The sequence below is a fragment of the Lagenorhynchus albirostris genome, chromosome 5 (assembly GCF_949774975.1).
Source record: "Lagenorhynchus albirostris chromosome 5, mLagAlb1.1, whole genome shotgun sequence".
NCBI lineage: Eukaryota > Metazoa > Chordata > Mammalia > Artiodactyla > Delphinidae > Lagenorhynchus > Lagenorhynchus albirostris.
In genome coordinates, this window is record NC_083099.1 from 65,486,979 (window position 1) to 65,504,732 (window position 17,754).

Below are 17,754 nucleotides of genomic sequence, written 5' to 3' on the forward strand. Positions count from 1 at the left end.
TGTTATTAACTCAGATACCAAGTCTTACTCTGAAAGCAGGCTGGGGAAATTCATTTCAACAGGTATTTTATTCTTTTATTTACCTGATGTTCACTGAGTGCCAGACATTGATCTAGGCTCTAGAATACAAAACTAAACAAAAACAGTAAACAGGCACATAACTATGAAATAGTTATTTTATCACCAGTTAGTGATAAGTATTAAAAAGAAAACAAATTAATGGTAAAGAAATAGAGGGTAACGGGCTGATTCTTGGAAAGCCACTCAGAGAAGGTGACATGCAGAAATGTGAGGGATGTAACAGAGCAAGCCGTGTGAGGGTCCAGGGGAAGAGCGTAAGTAAAGGGAACTGTAAAGGCAAACGCGTTGAGGAGGGAAAGAACTAGTTATGCTTGCAGAATAGTGAGAAGGTCAGTGTGATGAAAGCAGAGGAGGGAGGTTGAGATTAGCAGGAGATGAGGTGGAGAGATAGGTAGGACATTGTAGGTGTAGTGGTAAGAAAATTGGATTTTACTCTGAGAGTGATGGAAATCCACTGGAGAGTTTAAGCAGGGAGTGATATGACTTAATTTACGTTTTGAAGTCATCACTCTGGCTGCTGGGCAGAAAATTGATTCTAAGGGGATAAAAGTGGAAGCAGGTTGGTAAAAAAGAAAACTATTACAAAAATCCTGGCCAGAAATGGGATAGCTTTGGACTGGGTGAAATGGTGGATATTGTGAGAAGTGGTTATATTTAGGGTGTATTTTGAACACAGACCCCACAGGACATGCTGATGAACTGGATGTGGGGAACGAGGGCAACAGGAGTTCAGGATGACTCCCAGTTTGGGCTCAGCTGGTAGTGGAGGGGTGGAGATCAGAGTGGTCATGGGGAGAGACACAACTAAAGTTCTACTGGGGTGCATTAACTTTGAGATGCTTACTACACATCCAAGGGGTCATGTCCAGTAGACAGGTGGTACGTGAGTCTTGGATTGAGATTAGGGCCAGAGGTATACATGTGGGAGTCATCATTGGAATAAATGGGACTGAATGAGATTACATAAGGAGTGAGAGTAGAAGAAAAGAGCGCTGAGGACTAAACTCTGGGGCACTCAACATTTAGACAGCTGGAAGAGAGGTGAGGCCAGCAAAGGAAACTGAGCAGGAACGGGCAGTGAGGAAGAAGGGAAAGCAAGAGAGTTTAGTATCCCAGAAGCCAATTTTTAAAATTAGTTTAAAAAGGAAAGTAATACGTTGCCCTCCCCCACCCCCCAAAATGCTATTGAGATAAAACGAGAATTGAGAATTGACACCTGGTTTTTCCGAGAGGGAAGTGATTGGTGACTTTGGCAAGGATGAGCTTAGTAGGGGTGATGGGCTGGAAGCTTGGTTGGGAAGAATTGACTTAAGCCCAGAAAAGGGAGATGTAGAGATTTTGAATGACGACGTTCAAGATGTTCTTAAGAAATGCAATCTATGCTTATAAGAAGCTGAGCTTACTAAAGATTAATGAATATTTCAGAAGGCGTCTGTGTCTTTTGAATTTATATCTGCTACACTCTAGGTAGGCAAAGAAAAAAAAGTTTTAAAAAAAGTCTCCATGGTTTGCTGGCAGAAAAACCACTGAATGGTTTTAAAGAAATCTTCTCTTTTGCATCTAAGTGGCTTAAAAGTTAAGTGGAAACACAAAGTCACCCTAGATTATGCATCACTAGAAGACAGAGTACTAACCAGATATGTGACATCATCTGCTCAGTTGATGGCTTGGCTCAGGAAGGTGTACCAACTAATGGCTGTGATTCTGCATACAATCTCCTTTAAAACACAAAATTAATAACCTTATAGATTTGTTTCATCTTATTTTTTCATTCTTAATTTTTTTTTGACTTTGTTCTCCACAACTTTTTCTGCTTTCTTAATTCCATAACACTTTTTCTCAACTTAAAAGGCACTACGTTGTGACTATCTGGAAAAAATAGGGGGTTATAGCTATATCCTTAATCTCAACATTGACAAGAGAAATTTTACTGTGCCTTTATTGATCAAAGTATTTTAACATCCCGTTTCTTACTGTTAGAATCTAGCAGTAGTCTGCTTTGTAACTTTGTAACGTCATTTTCTTTTTTTTTTTTTGGAATTTTTGAATTCTATTTTATTTATTTTTTATACAGCAGGTTATTATTTATGCATTTTATATATATTAGTGTATATATGTCAATCCCAATCTCCCAATTCATACCACCACCACCACCCCGACACTTTTTTTGACATTTTTCTTTGACCACATTTTCTCACCTACTTAATGTAATTTTTTACTGCTTAATTGTTGCGTTATTTATTTTTAAAAACTGCTTTAATATTTTTTTGGAATAAGGGAAGTAATAATTTCTTAGCTGACCCATGTAGTTATTGAAATGTCTGTAACACTTCCCTAAGGCGGGAGCGAGTAACTCTGGAACACAAGGAGAGAGGAAGGCATAACAAACCCCCTACTGACCCCACCGCTGAACTACAAACCTCAGCCCTGGGAGGAGATCTAGCCTGGAGAATTTTGGTCCTGCAGCCAGATGATATAAAGGCCCAACAGATAGCTCTTGGGGTATTATCAAAAGGAGAGGTTTTGTGGCTATGGAGCAAAGATTGGAGATAAAAGAGAAGGACTTGACTGTGGCCCAGCCAGTTGTGAAGACTGTTGTGTACATTGTCAGGTTCTTTCTAAGCATCCCTCCATTCCCTCTTCGGTAGCAGTCATGCTGTTTGAGCAGGATTGACATCTCTTACCTCCCATAGCTCCAGTATTCCAGTATTTCTACTGGAATATCTGGTTTGTTTTTGCTGTGTAGACACTGAGAACCTTCCCACTCTTCCTATTTCCTTTTTACATTGTTGGCTACAAACATTGAGCCAGATTTGTGGCCACACCTATAACACGTGTGTAGGAGTACATGGAATTCATTTGTGCACCAACTCCAGTCCTGGATCCTTCTTACAGTTTACTCTCTTTTACCCCCTGTTTTGTTTTTACTGATTTAAAAATGTTTTAGTATGAAATTTCCAAACACACTTAAGAGTAGAGAGAATAGTATAATAAGCTTCCACATGTCCATCCCCCAGACTAAAGTTATCAAGATTTTGCCACATTTGCATTATTGGCTCATGCCTGGGGAATTTTGAAGCAAGACCCAAGTACCTTGTCATTTGAAGCTTAAATACTTCAGTATGCATCTCTAAAAATTTTGGATTCAATCTATAATCAAATTTCTCATGTTATCTCAAATATGTTTCATAGTCCATTTAATTCAATCAGTATCCAAAGAAGGTCCACGTATCACATTTGGTTGTACATCTCAATTCTCTTTTAATTTATAATAGTTACCCCTTCCTCACTTTTCCTTTGCCATTTATTTATTTGGGGGAAAAAAATCATGTGTCTTGTAAGATTTCCCACATTTTGGACTTTGCTGATAGCATCTTTGTAGTAATGTTTGAGATACTCCCCCATACCTTACATTTCATCTACACTATCTCAAGGCCTGATCAGATTCAGATTTAATTTTTTGACATGATTAGTGTGGTACAATTCCTCTAGCATTACATCAAGAGGCACATAACACCTGGTTGTCTTTCTTTTTGTGGCTGATTCACCCTGTTCCCTTTTTCCCTGATAGGCAAGAACTTTCTTTGGTTATTTGTTTATTATTCCATTTATTTTTAATATATGCAAATATTTATCTCTAATTCTTAGACCAGAGAGTATACCCTGGAGATTATAACCGTCTATAGAGACAATCCTAATTCCTTTGTTTAGCTCCATAGTTCTCCATTGGGTGGATGTTCCATATTTATTCATCTAGCACCCTACTAGTAAGCATTTAGTTTCTTTTCAATATTTGGCTACTAAAAATAATGTTGCAATGAATAACTTTTTGTGTATACCATTTTCTATGTTTGCCATTATATTTTAGGCCTAGATTTCTAAACTTCTGATTACTGGGTTGAAGGGAAATGCATATATTATTCTGTTATATATTTTTGGCTGTTTTAAAATATAGAAAATATTGTAATATTTTGTGCATTTTGATGCTATTTTAAACTTTTTTTCAAGAACTTGGGGGCATAAATTAATTTTTATTTTCATTATTATAATAGTTTTTGAGGCAATAAATAAATTTATGATTGTATGTATATCTATCATTCATAGGCATAATTTTCTGTTGTGAAAATTGATATTAACCAGGGATTATCCATATACTTCCCTCTCCCCCCCAGTCCACCAAAGCCAACACCATAACTACCAGGTCAACCTTTCCCTACTCCCCCAGATTTCCCCATCCCTTGCACTCTAAACTTGGCATTGCCAGTCCAGTTTCTATACTTTTGTGAGGATGGATCAAGAAGGATTTTATGGCAGAAAGAAATGACCTAGGGAGAAAAGTAGAGGGATGGACATAAGAAAACTGAGGCTATAGAGGCTGGAGATGGGCAATGCGGTGGAAAGATGGGGGTAGCAAATGAGAGGTGCTAGAGGACACAAAAGATTAAGTGGAAGGGACGAAATAGGAATATGAGAAGTGTTGCTAACGTTTGTGAACTTGACCACTTTGTCTCCTTTTGGAAAAGCAAGTGAATAAAATTCTTCTATAATTTCTTGTTTGGCTCTCGTAATATGCATCTTGAACACGATGCCATGTAGAGATGGACCTTTATGGACTATAGCACCAAGCCTTCATAATGTAAACACCTAATGTGTTTACAGATAACACTAGATTGAGGTTAAGGTTGGCTGTCGGTGTGAAATCAGTTATGTATGAATTAATATATAAGGACCAGCTATGTACTAATTGAAACCCATCCACATACTTGCAATGTAGGTATGTCTCTTTCTAATTATGAGCAGACCTATAAAGCAAGGCTGAGTCCTACCAGACACCAGATGTCCACTTACACCCTAATGCTTGAATCCAGTTGTTCTGGAATGAAACTATATGAATCACTGGTAAAATTTCTAAAAAAGAAGAAAAAACCATAGCAACAGAAAACAAAGGCTGACTCTAAGCACAGCCAGTGTATTAGCTAAATGGGATAGGCCAGGTTGTCAAAATGTTGGCAAGTGTGGCTGTCATCTAAAAAGCACCTGAAGTCAGGCTGTCCGGGATCAATGCCCGAGGAGCTGTCACATCTGCCCTGCACAGGATTCCTTCATGGAAAATGAGCCTTCTGGGCCTGTCCCTGATGGCCTTGAGGGCTGACTGGAACCCGTTCCCTGAGGGTAGCATTCTTGTAATCCTCTATTTAGTTGATCTCCATTTGTGGAAAACCTGGGGCCCGAATTCAGGATTCTTTCTTCCAGAGAGTTTAGTGTTTTGTTTTGTTTTTTGTTTTGTCTTTATTGGAGTATAATTGCTCTACAGTGGTGTGTTAGTTTCTGCTGTACAACAGAGTGAATCAGCTATATGCATACATATATCCCCATATCCGCTCCCTCTTGAGCCTCCCTCCCACCCTCCTTATCCCACCCCTCTAGGTCGTCACAAAGTACCGAGCTGATCTCCCTGTGCTATGCAGCAGCTTCCCACTAGCTATCTATTTTACATTTGGTAGTGTGTATATGTCAATGTTACAGTCTCACTTCGTCCCAGCTTCCCCTTCTCCCCCTGTATCCTCAAGCCCGTTCTCTATGTCTGCATCTTTATTCTTGCCCTCCCACTAGGTTCATCAGTACAGTTTTTTTTAGATTCCATATATGTGCATTAGCATAAGGTATTTGTTTTTCTCTTTCTGACTTACTTTGCTCTGTATGACAGACTCTAGGTCCATCCACCTCACTACAAATAACTCAATTTCATTTCTTTTTATGGCTGAGTAATATTCCATTGTATATATGTGCCACATCTTCTTTATCCATTCATCTGTCGATGGACATTTAGGTTGCTTCCATGTCCTGTCTATTGTAAATAGTGCTGCAATGAACATTGGGGTGCATGTATGTTTTTGAATTATGGTTTTCTCAGGGTATATGTCCAGTACTGGGATTGCTGGGTCATATGGTAGTTCTATTTTTAGTTTAAAAAAAAAAAAACTAAAAAAGAGAGTTTAGTTTTTAAACTACTATTTGCAGCAGGCTGGGGAAGTCACAGATCTGCGATTGCTTTAGCCTCTTCCCTTGTCCCAAGTTTCATCTGGGAACCTGGGTTCATTCTGCTTTACTTTTGCTCAAAGTTTAGCTCTGGATTATTGCACTGATTGGCATTTACCCTGAAGGCAACTCTCCCTTTTTCTGCCTACCACTAGTTTCAGCTCAATGTTTTAAAAGTGAATGTGAAATTTCCATGTATTTATCTCATTCACGCTCCCAAGCACTCTGTGAGGTAGGAACCATTATCCCGTCCCCACCTCCCACCCCAAATCAGCCGAGTGAGGAAACAGGCTTTAGAGGATATAAACTTTTCCAAAGTTACACTCGTAGTAAGTGGCACAGCCTCGATTTCAGCCTTGTCTCTTTGACTACAAAATGCATGCTCTTAACCACTGCGCTTCGGGCCAACTCCTCCTGGGGTGCACTATGACCATGGCCTTCAAACAGCCACTCTGCTGTTTCTCTTCATGTCAATCCACCCTTCATGCTGCCCACCAACTGTCCATTTTAGAACATGGTTAAGACAGCACCAGTCTAACCATCCTTGATATGCCATCTCCATATTTCCCACCAAAGTGTACAAAAAACCACAAAAGACACAACTGCAAAAGCACTGGGAATTGAGGATGGTGATAGACTATTTGCTAGTGTCTGGGAAATTTACCACTAAGTGAGATGTGGAGGGGCTTAAAATGACAAACTTTTCACTTTGACCTGTGAAACAGTACAGCAGGACTAGCCATGATGATGCTGGAAAGCAGATTTGACACTCCCCTCCCACAGTTCCTCTCTCCAGGCCATAACAACCCTTCATCTCTAAGTCATAACATCCACTGGACAGCAATTCCCTGGGTGGGAGGGAAACAGAGGAAGTGTCTGTGTTAGTTTCTTCCTGGCACAAAATATAAAATCAACCAGATGTAGAAGCAGAGCCTTGGGGGCAGTGCACTCCGGGGCTTTGTTTCCTGAGACACCACTGCCCTGTCCCTCCCTCCCCACACATGCCTTTCTTGTGCCAATAGAAGTAACAGATGGGGAGAATTGGAAAAAAATTGGGCATAGGGCCAGTTGGGAAGGAACTCAACGGATCTAGGCAGGAGGAGGGGGGTAAGTTACCAGGTTTTGTTGAAGGAGGCACTCAAGCCAGCCAGTAAGGGACAGGCTTCTATGTTGCTTCGGAGAAAGAGAAAGAAAAAGATTTTAGAGGGATATGCTCTGGTAAATGGGAAATGGATGGGTGAAAAGAAAGTCTAGGACATGTTGCTTAGTGTTATACAATGTAATTCCCCATCTGGCACCTCTGTGAGAAATGTCAATAAAAATATAAATTATTTTCCACTGCCTTTTTGGATTGCGCTTCTTTCGGTTGTAGTGCTGTTTAATGAATGACCGTTAAGGTGGTCCAAAGTTATCTCCCCTTCACAGTCAGACAAATAGGCAGTGGAAGAATTGAAAGATTCCTTCTTAGTCTGAATGAGTCACTCCTGATGCCTGTCTGTCTATAGGACAATCACCTCCCTCCAGGGTGTGACCTGAATGAGGGGAACCCAGGCAGGCATGGAAAGAGGGCATCTATGTCACCTGTTTGCTGCAAAACGTTGAGCCTTCATGGATCTTCTTTCAAATTTGAGCAAATAGGCAAACAAATGAACAAACCCCAAATCAAGCCAAATAAAAATGAAAACACAATCCAAATGGAATCTATAAACACAATTAAGCCACACAAAAGCATAGTAATTCTCTACAGCTGCAAAGGAAGTACAAATTTAAGAGAAGTTACTATAGGAAGCAAAAGCATGCTTTAGAGCAATCTGCTTTCCTTCTTTTTCCTCCAACTCTGTTTCTTTCCTCCTGTGGCTCCCTTGTTTCTCCCAGTCTTTCACTGTTCCATACTCTTTCTCTTCTCTTTACCCCCCTCCACAGGTCCTCTCTCCTCTTCTTCCTCTCTCTGCATCTCATTTTCCCTATTTTCTGGTCATCCTTTTGAGTTTCCATAGCCCTTGCTAAGGACGACATGGTGGGCATCTTTAAATCTTCCCCTCATTCTCCATCCTGTGTCATGGGAGGCGTGTTGGGATCTGAACTTCCAGGTCCTCTCAGTCCCTGAGCCACCTGGGATGGGGGAAATCTCTCTTCCTGTGGCTCCCTCCTTTGCAGAGCTTAAGTTCATGTCTTACATCAGATTCCCTTAGCTCTGTGTTCACTTGTTGAGGCTTGTTAAGGAAGCCAAGATGCATGAGGTGTGTGGCAGTGGTGATGCCCTATGTAGAGTCCAAGCGTGCCTTGGATTGAGTTTCCTGGAAACAAGCTCAGAGACAGAGAGTTGCGTGCAGAGTTTATTGGGAAGTGCTCTCGGGAGTTACACCTGTAGGGAGGTGAGGGAGGCAGAATTGGATAGACAAGAAAGGAACATGTGATATGGTTGCAACTGAGCCTCAGTCTACCCTATGGGGGCCTCTGGAAGTGAGATAGCCCTTTGGAGTTGTCTCAAATCAGGCCGGGGGGAGGGACAGGTCTTTGGATCCTTGAATCAGCTAGTCATTGGCCTTTGGGAGCCTACTGTGAAGGGCAATTCCCAGTAAGCCATCAGCATTTCCAGTATTCCTAGTTGAGGGACGGGAGCATCGGCAGAGAGTTGGGAATTTGGGTGGAGAGCTGGAGTGATAACCTGGGGACAGATACAATATGGCTCTTTTATCTTCCCCCACCCAATACACTCCTTCTGCAGCCACAGTGATGAATGAGACAGAGGGTACTCAGACGTGGGTTTGGTCTTCATTCAAGGTACAAAGAGATAATGACCAAAATAACAAAGGAGTAAGAAAAAGACCAAGAAAGGGAGATATCATCTTTGGGGGATGATGTGGGAAGGTTCCCTGGGGGAGGCAGCATTGAACTGGGCCTGAGAAATAGGCCAGATTTTGATAGGTAGAGATGAGGGGTAGGTAGCAAGAATGTAGGAAGGGAGTCATCTGGAAGCACTTTAAGTCTTTGCAGGTCTTCAAGCCCCAGATGATTGTGAATAAAGAAGACCTAATTTCTCAAAGTAAGTGTCCTTTAAAGACATTTACTTTGGATAAAGCATAGCGTGGATAGAATGGAATGGAAGAGAAGCCCAAGGGACCTTGACCTGGAGATGTTTTCATATATCAACACCTCGAAGATATCAGGAAGCTACAGGTGTGGAGGTGTTCCCCAAAGACTTTTAGCATCTTGAATTTAATAGAAGTTTATTTATTCTAGAATAAATAAATATTCTTGAATTTATTATTCTAGAATAAATAAATATTCTTGAATTTATCTATTCAAGACTCAAGCCCATTTTCTGAGGCTTGAGTCTTGAAGTGAGGGTTGGGAAATCTCCAAGAATGATAACTGTTGCTGCCTTTAAATATCTGAAGGGTGCCATGAAGTGGCGGGGGAGTGGGTATCAATGCGCGTTCAGAAGGCAAACCTAAGATCACTATATGGGTGAAACAGGAAAACAGATGGTTCAGCTCATTGAAAGAAAGAGTTTAATGGAAGACAGTGCTTTTTCAAAATTAGGCAGGTTATGAAGTAGTGAGCTGACTATAGGATGAGGTATTCAAGAAGAAGATAGAAACAAGATTAGAGAGAAGATTCTTTGGAATTGGCAGTTGACCTAGATGAACTTTAAAGCCCATCCCAGCTCAGAGGTGATATAATAATGGCTAACATTTATTCAACATTTACTATGTACCAAATACTATTCCAAGCACTGTGAACATATTACCTCATTTATTCCTCACAAGTTTACAAAGTGGGCACTATTATTCTGTTCATTTTATAGACAGAAAATTGAGACTAGGGAGATCAAGTCATTTAGCCAATTGTCACATGGCTAGGAAGAGGTGATGCTGAGATTTGAATGCAGACAGGCTGACTCCAGAATCTGGTCTTCATCTCCTGTGCGACTGGGATGTCAGAACCTGTGGCATCATTGCCCAGCCCACATGATGCAGAAACAGTCAGTAGTCAGAGCCCAGAACAACAATGATAGACTCTGATGTGTTAGCAAATGTCCCCTCCACTTGGTGAGTTACTTAGCTCAGTAATCTATAAAATGTCTACAAATAATGTTACCCAAGGGACACATCACTGCTTCTTACCTCAGGCAGGAATGAGATAGTCAAGTCCTTGACAGTCTCTAAGTGATGGGTTACTCAGCAAGTGGAGAGTAAGTTTGCAATGTGTTTCTTTGCTTCTCTTGTGAGGTTAGAAGGGGACCAAGAATGTGTGTCCTAGTTTTCCTATCGGAGTGGAGGTCCTTGAGGGCACGAAGTGTAGACCTATTTCTTGGGGCCCAGCAGATCCCTTCTCGCCTCTTGCGAGTCAGCCTGGATTCCCAGACAAGAGCACTGAGCCCATGTGGTTCTGGCAGACACAGCCATGCCCTTAAGGGGCTTGTGAACTATTAGAATTGCTGTCACGGTCACAGCTCGCTCACACTCAAAATAACATGGCAAGTGTAACAGAGGCACCAGAAAGGGTCTGCAGTGGCTTAGAAGACAGCGAGCATATTCTCACAGGGAACAGTGGAGAATCTTCCCAGTGCAGGCAGGATTTTAACTCATTCATTCAACATCAACTTTCTTAGATGCTGTACTTTACATGTCAGTGAAAGTCAGAGGAGGAACTTGTTCTCAGAGAGCTCCTCTTTTCTTGGGGAAGACAGATCATCCTGCTATTACCCAGCACAGCGGTTAAGAGGCTGTGATGGCGCTGCCATCAGACTCTTAAAATCTCCTCTTCGCCACCTGCTGGCCAAGTGACTCAGGGCAAGATGTTGAACCATTTCAGGGCTTATTTGAGTCATCCATGAAAGGCAGAAAAACAAGAGCTTACTTTATAGGGCTGATGTGAGAGTAAAATGTAAACCTTTAGCAGGGTGCCTGCTTGGCATACAGTAAGTGCTCGGTAAATGCTAGCAATCCTTATAAATGTTGCAGTAGGGAAAATGTGGGCTGCGACGGAGAACATAGGAACTCCCGCCCCTGCCGCAGTATAGGGGAGCAAGCACACCAGGCTGGGTAAGATGGTGCTCTATGAGAACAAGGCATTTCAGACAGAAGAAACAGCAAGAACAAAAGAGGAGGGGGGGGGGAAAAAGAGGAGGGGGGATTCCAGGTCCTGTTCTGGGAAGAGAGGCATTGGCCAGGTGGGTTGAGCAGGGATAATGCAGTGGGAGCTGTGTCTGGTGAGTTAGATAGAGAGTAGGTCATGGGTGAACCTGAGTGCCACGCTGAGTAATTAACCCCGGGATGTGGCCCTCAAGTGTGAGGCGGGGGATGATTTCCATACTTGTACATCCTTCTTTTGTAGACTCTGCTGAATTTGCTTGGAATCAGAAAAAACCTGGAAGATATACCAATTCAGGTAAAGATATAACCTTGAGCTGTCTGGATGACGGGGTGCTTATTTCATAACTTTGGTTATTTAAAAATTTGAGGGGTTTTCTAAATAACCATCAGTCCTTATTTCTTCAGAAAATATTTCATAAAGGAAAATTTTGGCACAGCCCTATCTATTCATTGGGAAAATAGGAAGTAGCTCCTTACATACGTTTCTGAGTATCTGGCGGGGGCGGGGGTGGTGTGAAGAGGGAAACCCTGCCTTTGCCAAAGCTATAGGTGCTTCATATAATTGTGGGCCCATAAACTGTTAGCACAAAGAAGAAACTTATAGACATGTGGTATAGTTCTACCAGTTTTAAGGTCACAGAAATGTAGGACCAGGAGACCAGCTTCTCTGGGTCACACAGCAAGTCAGTGACGGAATGCAGACCCCTTATTTTTCCCTGCTCTCATTCATTCCACAGTTCTTGCTAATTCTCTCTCTCTCGTAGTTTCTGAGAGTTTATGTATGTAGACATGTACTGAGTATCATATTTATACCTAAGACAGGCCTTATAGAAATGCAGGGGTAGGTGGTACCACATAGTCAGACCAGATGCCAGTTGCTTCCAGAAGCACGGGTCACAGATGTTTAAAGTGCAATTCAAACAATGGCAAAGAGTCCAAATAAAATATATAGTAAAGGTATTACTTACATCGAAAAGGCTATGGATGCCAAAGTCTTAACACTAGTCAGGCCCAAGTGGCCTGGGCGATGCCCAGGTCACTATGACCCATGAGCTTACTCTGGTGCAGGCTTGGCTAGTTCTGGGCTGAGTCGTTCATCTGTTTGAGTCTTCGGGACCTGTTCCCCACGGGTACTCAGAAAAGCGGCTTCAGGCTCTTTGGTCTTCCGTCTGGTGTGAAAGCCATCTTCCTTCTGGTGGGGTTTGTCAGGGCTCCTAGGGCAGGTCTTGGCTCCTGGAAGCTCACAGAGGAGAACTGCAGCTTCTGGAGCTGGTGCCCCAGAAAGCTGGCAGGAAGGCTGGCCTCACACCTGCCTTGTGGGCCAGTCTCCCAGTCCCGGTCCATTGCCTCAGGCTTCCCTTTCCTACTTCTCTTCCTATCTGTGTCTGGTACTAAACATCCTGCCACCCAACACCAAGAAAAGCATAGCTTGTTCCCATCTCAGGCAAAGGGCTCTCTCTCCCTGGAACTTTTCTCTCTCTCATTCATACGAGAGTCACACTCTTTTCAAGGAGTCAGTCTGGGCCTAGATTTTGGTCCCAGGGAAGAAAATAACTCCTCTGGGACACTGAAGAGACAATCTGGAGTCTGAAGATTCTCAGTTCCCAAGTGGCTGAGGTGAGGACCCCTTTACTCTTCTGCTCCTGAATCAGATCTACAAAGGAATTAACTTAGACCCTTGAAAGATCAATGCTGGCTTCTAAGAGAAAGTGAGAGCAGTTTTTGGTAAGACATTGGACTTAACCAATGTGACTGGCTGTGAAGGATGCACCTGGGTTTTTCACTGTTCCTTTGTCCTGTTTTCAGGCTGCACATAACTCTCCAATTCCATTCACCTAAATCAAATACTGCAACCAAAAGTTACATATAAACTTCCAAATTAACCTCCAAACCAAAGCCAATCAAAAACTGAGGACCTAGAAAGATGAATATGGGAGAGTAAATCCTTCCTATTTTTTCCACTGAGGTCAATAGTCTTCTCTCAATAATTAAGTCATTGTTAAGTGGCTGGGATTATAACCTGATATCCAGCAATGCACTCATACATCATTCACTCAACAGACATTGAACATCTACTACATGTTGAGCAGTATTCTAGATGCTGGGGATCCCTGTGGTCTTTTATTTTGATCAAGACTATAAAATTCATCTGAACACTGGTCTGAGAGAGTAAAGAATAATTTGTCTTTGTGGCCCACAGCCATGTTACATTACCTACATGCTAGAGCATCTAGCATATAAGAGTTACTCAATGGATGGATGTTGAATGAAGGGAACTTTAAATTTTATGGTTCACCAAGACTGTTTAACTCCTTTAACAGAAAAGTCTTTTGGCCTGAGAAGCTAGGCCTCTGGATAACAGAGCTGCTAATTACCTGCATGTTATGTATACACCATGTATTTCAAACATAGACATTCGTTGGTGAGTGCATCTGAGGCTACAAGAGGAACATGTTTAGACTATTTTTGTACATATTAGGTTGTCATTATAGTGATAGGAAGATGTATGGAAAAATTCAGACCACAAAGGCTTAAACTAGACGCCTGCAGTTACAAGGTGCAAGAAGCATGGGTTCATGGCTTCAAAGCAAAATATTTGAAGAGGATGATGAGCAAAAGAAAAAATGCTCATTTACTTTCTATTATGGAAACGTTCGACATAAGAAAGTAGAGAGAATGGTATAATAAATGCACATGTACCCACAGAGTCAAAAATGATCAACTCGTGGTTAATCATGTTTCATCTATACCACCACCCATAATATTTTGAAGGAAATCTCAAATACTATGTTAAAGAAAATGTTTTAGAATGGCAGAAGCCTGCTGGTTGTTGAAGCTGGGTGATGGGAACGTGGAGTTCCATCTTTTGTTGTTGCTGTTCACTTTTATATGTCTTGAAAGTTTCCGAGATACACCGATGGAAAACTAGGAACTGTTCTGCTTTTGCCATTACAGAAAATTATGTCAGAGAATAGAATAACTAATACTCTTTCCCCTAAAGTTGTGTTTCAGCTCCAATATAAGGTATTCTTAATAAAAGCTTTCAAGTTTAAAGAATAAAAAAAAGCAGGGATCCTGGATCACTGGGTCTGTCTGAAGACAGATGGTGAATGGTCTCCTCACTCTGGGTGAAGAGTTGCCTTCACACTAAATTAAAAACTGATCATCTTATGTCTGTGTAAAGCCTCACGTGTGATAAATCAGAGTAACTGGTACATCTGATCAGGGTTGGACTAGATAAACTCCCAGACCTCTTCCACTCCTTGACTCTGTTCTATATACACTTCTGTTTTTTAAGGTCATGTGGTAGAGGCTGAGCCAAAGTAATTGAATGTAATTGTGATCCAGGATTATTCTGTGGCTGCTGTGAAATACACATTCACTGTCCAGAGCAGTTTCCCATCGCTTCCAAAAGAGAGAACCATATTTTCTCTTTCCATGGCTTTTCTTGGAAAGGTCATGTTTGGAGGGAGGATAGTATGCGGTATGATGGAGTTTTCTTTTTCCTCCATTCCCTCCATTCCTTCTTCCTTTACCTTGCTGAGTAGAGGATCTTTGATATAAGAGAATGAAGGGACAGAAACCTTGCTAGTGAATCAAAGTTATGCAATGGTAAGTAGTCACTATTAGTAGGAGGAACATTTATTTGCCTGTAGATGCTTCATGCTAAAGACTGAATCAGGGCCCTGAAGAGAAAGCAGAAGAGGAGAAGACAGATGGGAGATCAGATTCTATGGCCATACCACCCTGAAAGTGCCTGATCTCATCGGAAGGGAAAGAAGGGAAAGTTCTAGACATGCAACCTAGATGGATTTTCAGTTGACTGATGGGTAACTTCATGGAAAAGTAAAAGAAAGTTGTACCCTGTCCTCTGATAGTGCCCTGGAGGATAGTGGCACATAGGACTCACAAAATTGAGCAATAGCTTAGAAGAGAAGCTCAGTGGTGGTAGTGAGGGCAGGAGGGGAAGGAGAGGAAAGGATTCCTATACATCGTGATAGGGCAGGCAAGGGTGGGTGGTAGTAGTGGGCTGAGTATTTGCGACGGTTTCCTTTACTGGGTTTCAAGGTGAGCAGCCCTACTGTCCCTTTCTGGTTATGTTTTGAGGTTGGGCTTACTGGATTTAGTTTACTATTTGCTTTGCTTCTCTGATCTTTAGTTTCCTTTTTTGCAAAATAATGTCAACCTCTACTTACATCATAGAATTTGACATAGCTTTTTCAAGACACTAAGCTTTGGAGGATAAGAACAAATGATTGGGCACTTTGGTGGACAGTCTGCAAAGGTGGCCACTACCAATTCCTGTCTTCCCTGTAGGTATATGCCACTTCCCCAACAAGAGGTGGAGTTTATTATAAGCTTTTGCACAGAAAAGGAAACCATAAACAAAACGAAAAGACAACCACAGAATGGGAGAAAATACTTGCAAACAGTATGACCAACAAGGGCTTAATTTTCAAAATATACATATAGCTCATACAGCTCAGTATCAAAAAAACAAGCAACCCAATCAAAATATGGGCAGAACACCTAAATAGACATTTCTCCAAAGAAGATATACAGATGGCCAACAGGCACATGAAAAAATGCTCAACATCGCTAACTATTAGAGGAATGAAAATCAAAACTACAATGAGTTATTACCTCACACCCGTCAGAATGGCCATCATCAAAAAGTCTACAAATAATAAATGCTGGAGAGGTTATGGAGAAAAAGGAACCCTCCTACACTGTTGGTGGGAATGTAAATTGGTGCAGCCACTATGGAGAACAGTATGGAGGTTCCTTAAAAAACTAAGAATAGCGTTGCCATGTGATCCAGCAATCCCACTTCTGGGCATATATCTGGAAAAAATGAAAACTCTAATTTGAAAAGATACACGCACCCCAATGTTTATAGCAGCACTATTTACAATAGCCAAGAAATGGAAGCAACCTGAGTGTCCATCGACAGATGAATGGATAAAGAAGATGTGGTATATATATATATATATATATATATATATATATATATATATATACAATGGAGTATTACTCAGCCATAAGAGAGAATGAAATAATGCCAGCATTATTGGCATTATTTGAAGCAACATGGATGGACCTAGAGATTATCATACTAAGTGAAGTAAATCAGAGAAAGACAAATATCATATGATATCACTTATATGTGGAATCTAAAAAAATGATACAAATGAAATTATTTACAAAACAGAAACAGACTCACAGAATAGAAAACAAATTTATGGTTACCAAAGGGAAGAGCAGGGATGGGGGAGGGATAATTTAGGAGTTTGGGATTGACAGATACACACTACTATATATAAAACAGATAAACAACAAAAACCTACTGTATAGCACAGGGAACTATATTTAATATCTTGTAATAACCTATAATGGAAAATAATCTGAAAAAGAATGTGCATATATATATGTATATATATGTGTATATATGTATATATATATACACATATATATTATATATATATAACTGAATCACTTTGCTGTACCCCTGAAATAACACAACATTGTAAATCAACTATACTTCAATTAAAAAAAAAAGGTGGAGTTTATTTTCCAGCTCCTTAACTCTGGCCCTGTGATTGCTTTGACCAATAGAACATGATGGGAGTGATGTTCCAGGATTTCTGACCCAGCCCTAAGTGGAATGACGGCTTCCATTTCCTTCCTCTTGGAATGCTCCTTCTTGGAAACCATCCACCATGCAGTGAGGCAGCCTAAGCAGCTGAGGAATACCATAATAGTGAATAAGGCGTTTTGAAAGTCCACAAATGACGGAGCATTGTGAAGAAGGAAGGGAAACCTAAATCCATAATAATTTTCTATTCCAGTGAGAACAAAGTTCTGTCCATTTCCATTTCCTTGATGGAAATGGTCCGATAAAATCAAACTGCTACCAGGTTGTTGGCTGGTTCCCCATGGAATCATGTCCCATTCAAGGGGTCACTGTTGATCTCTGCTATTGTCATTTGGACACTCAGCAGTGAACTTAGAGAATAACTTATTTGCCACTGTGATATTCTGTGTAGCATTGCTTCTGACCAGGAACTGATTTTAAAGCAAATGAAATCTGGCAATGGGTTCATACTCATGGAATTCATTTGTTTTACTGTATCTCCCATCGCTCTGAAGCAGCTGGCCCCAATGAACAGTGGGGAGCTCAGTTATGGAGCCGTCTAGGTGACAGCACCTTGCAGGGCCGGGGTATTGCTCTCCAGGATGTGGCGTATACTCTGAATTAGCAACCAAGGTTTGATGCTGTTTTCCTCAGCTCCACGAATTCAGAGGTGGAAAAGCTCCCTCGAAATCACCTCTGACGGTAGTGATTTTACTTTTTTTTTTTTATTCTTTGCTTCCTATCCCCGACAACTTTGGACTCTGCTGGTTTAGAGGTCTTGGTTCCCAAGCGAGGAATGTTTCCACCAAGGAAGAAAACAATGGTTTCATTAAATTGGAAGTTGAGACTACTACCTGGGCCCTTTATACCAGTAAATCAACAGATCACGGAGGGGCT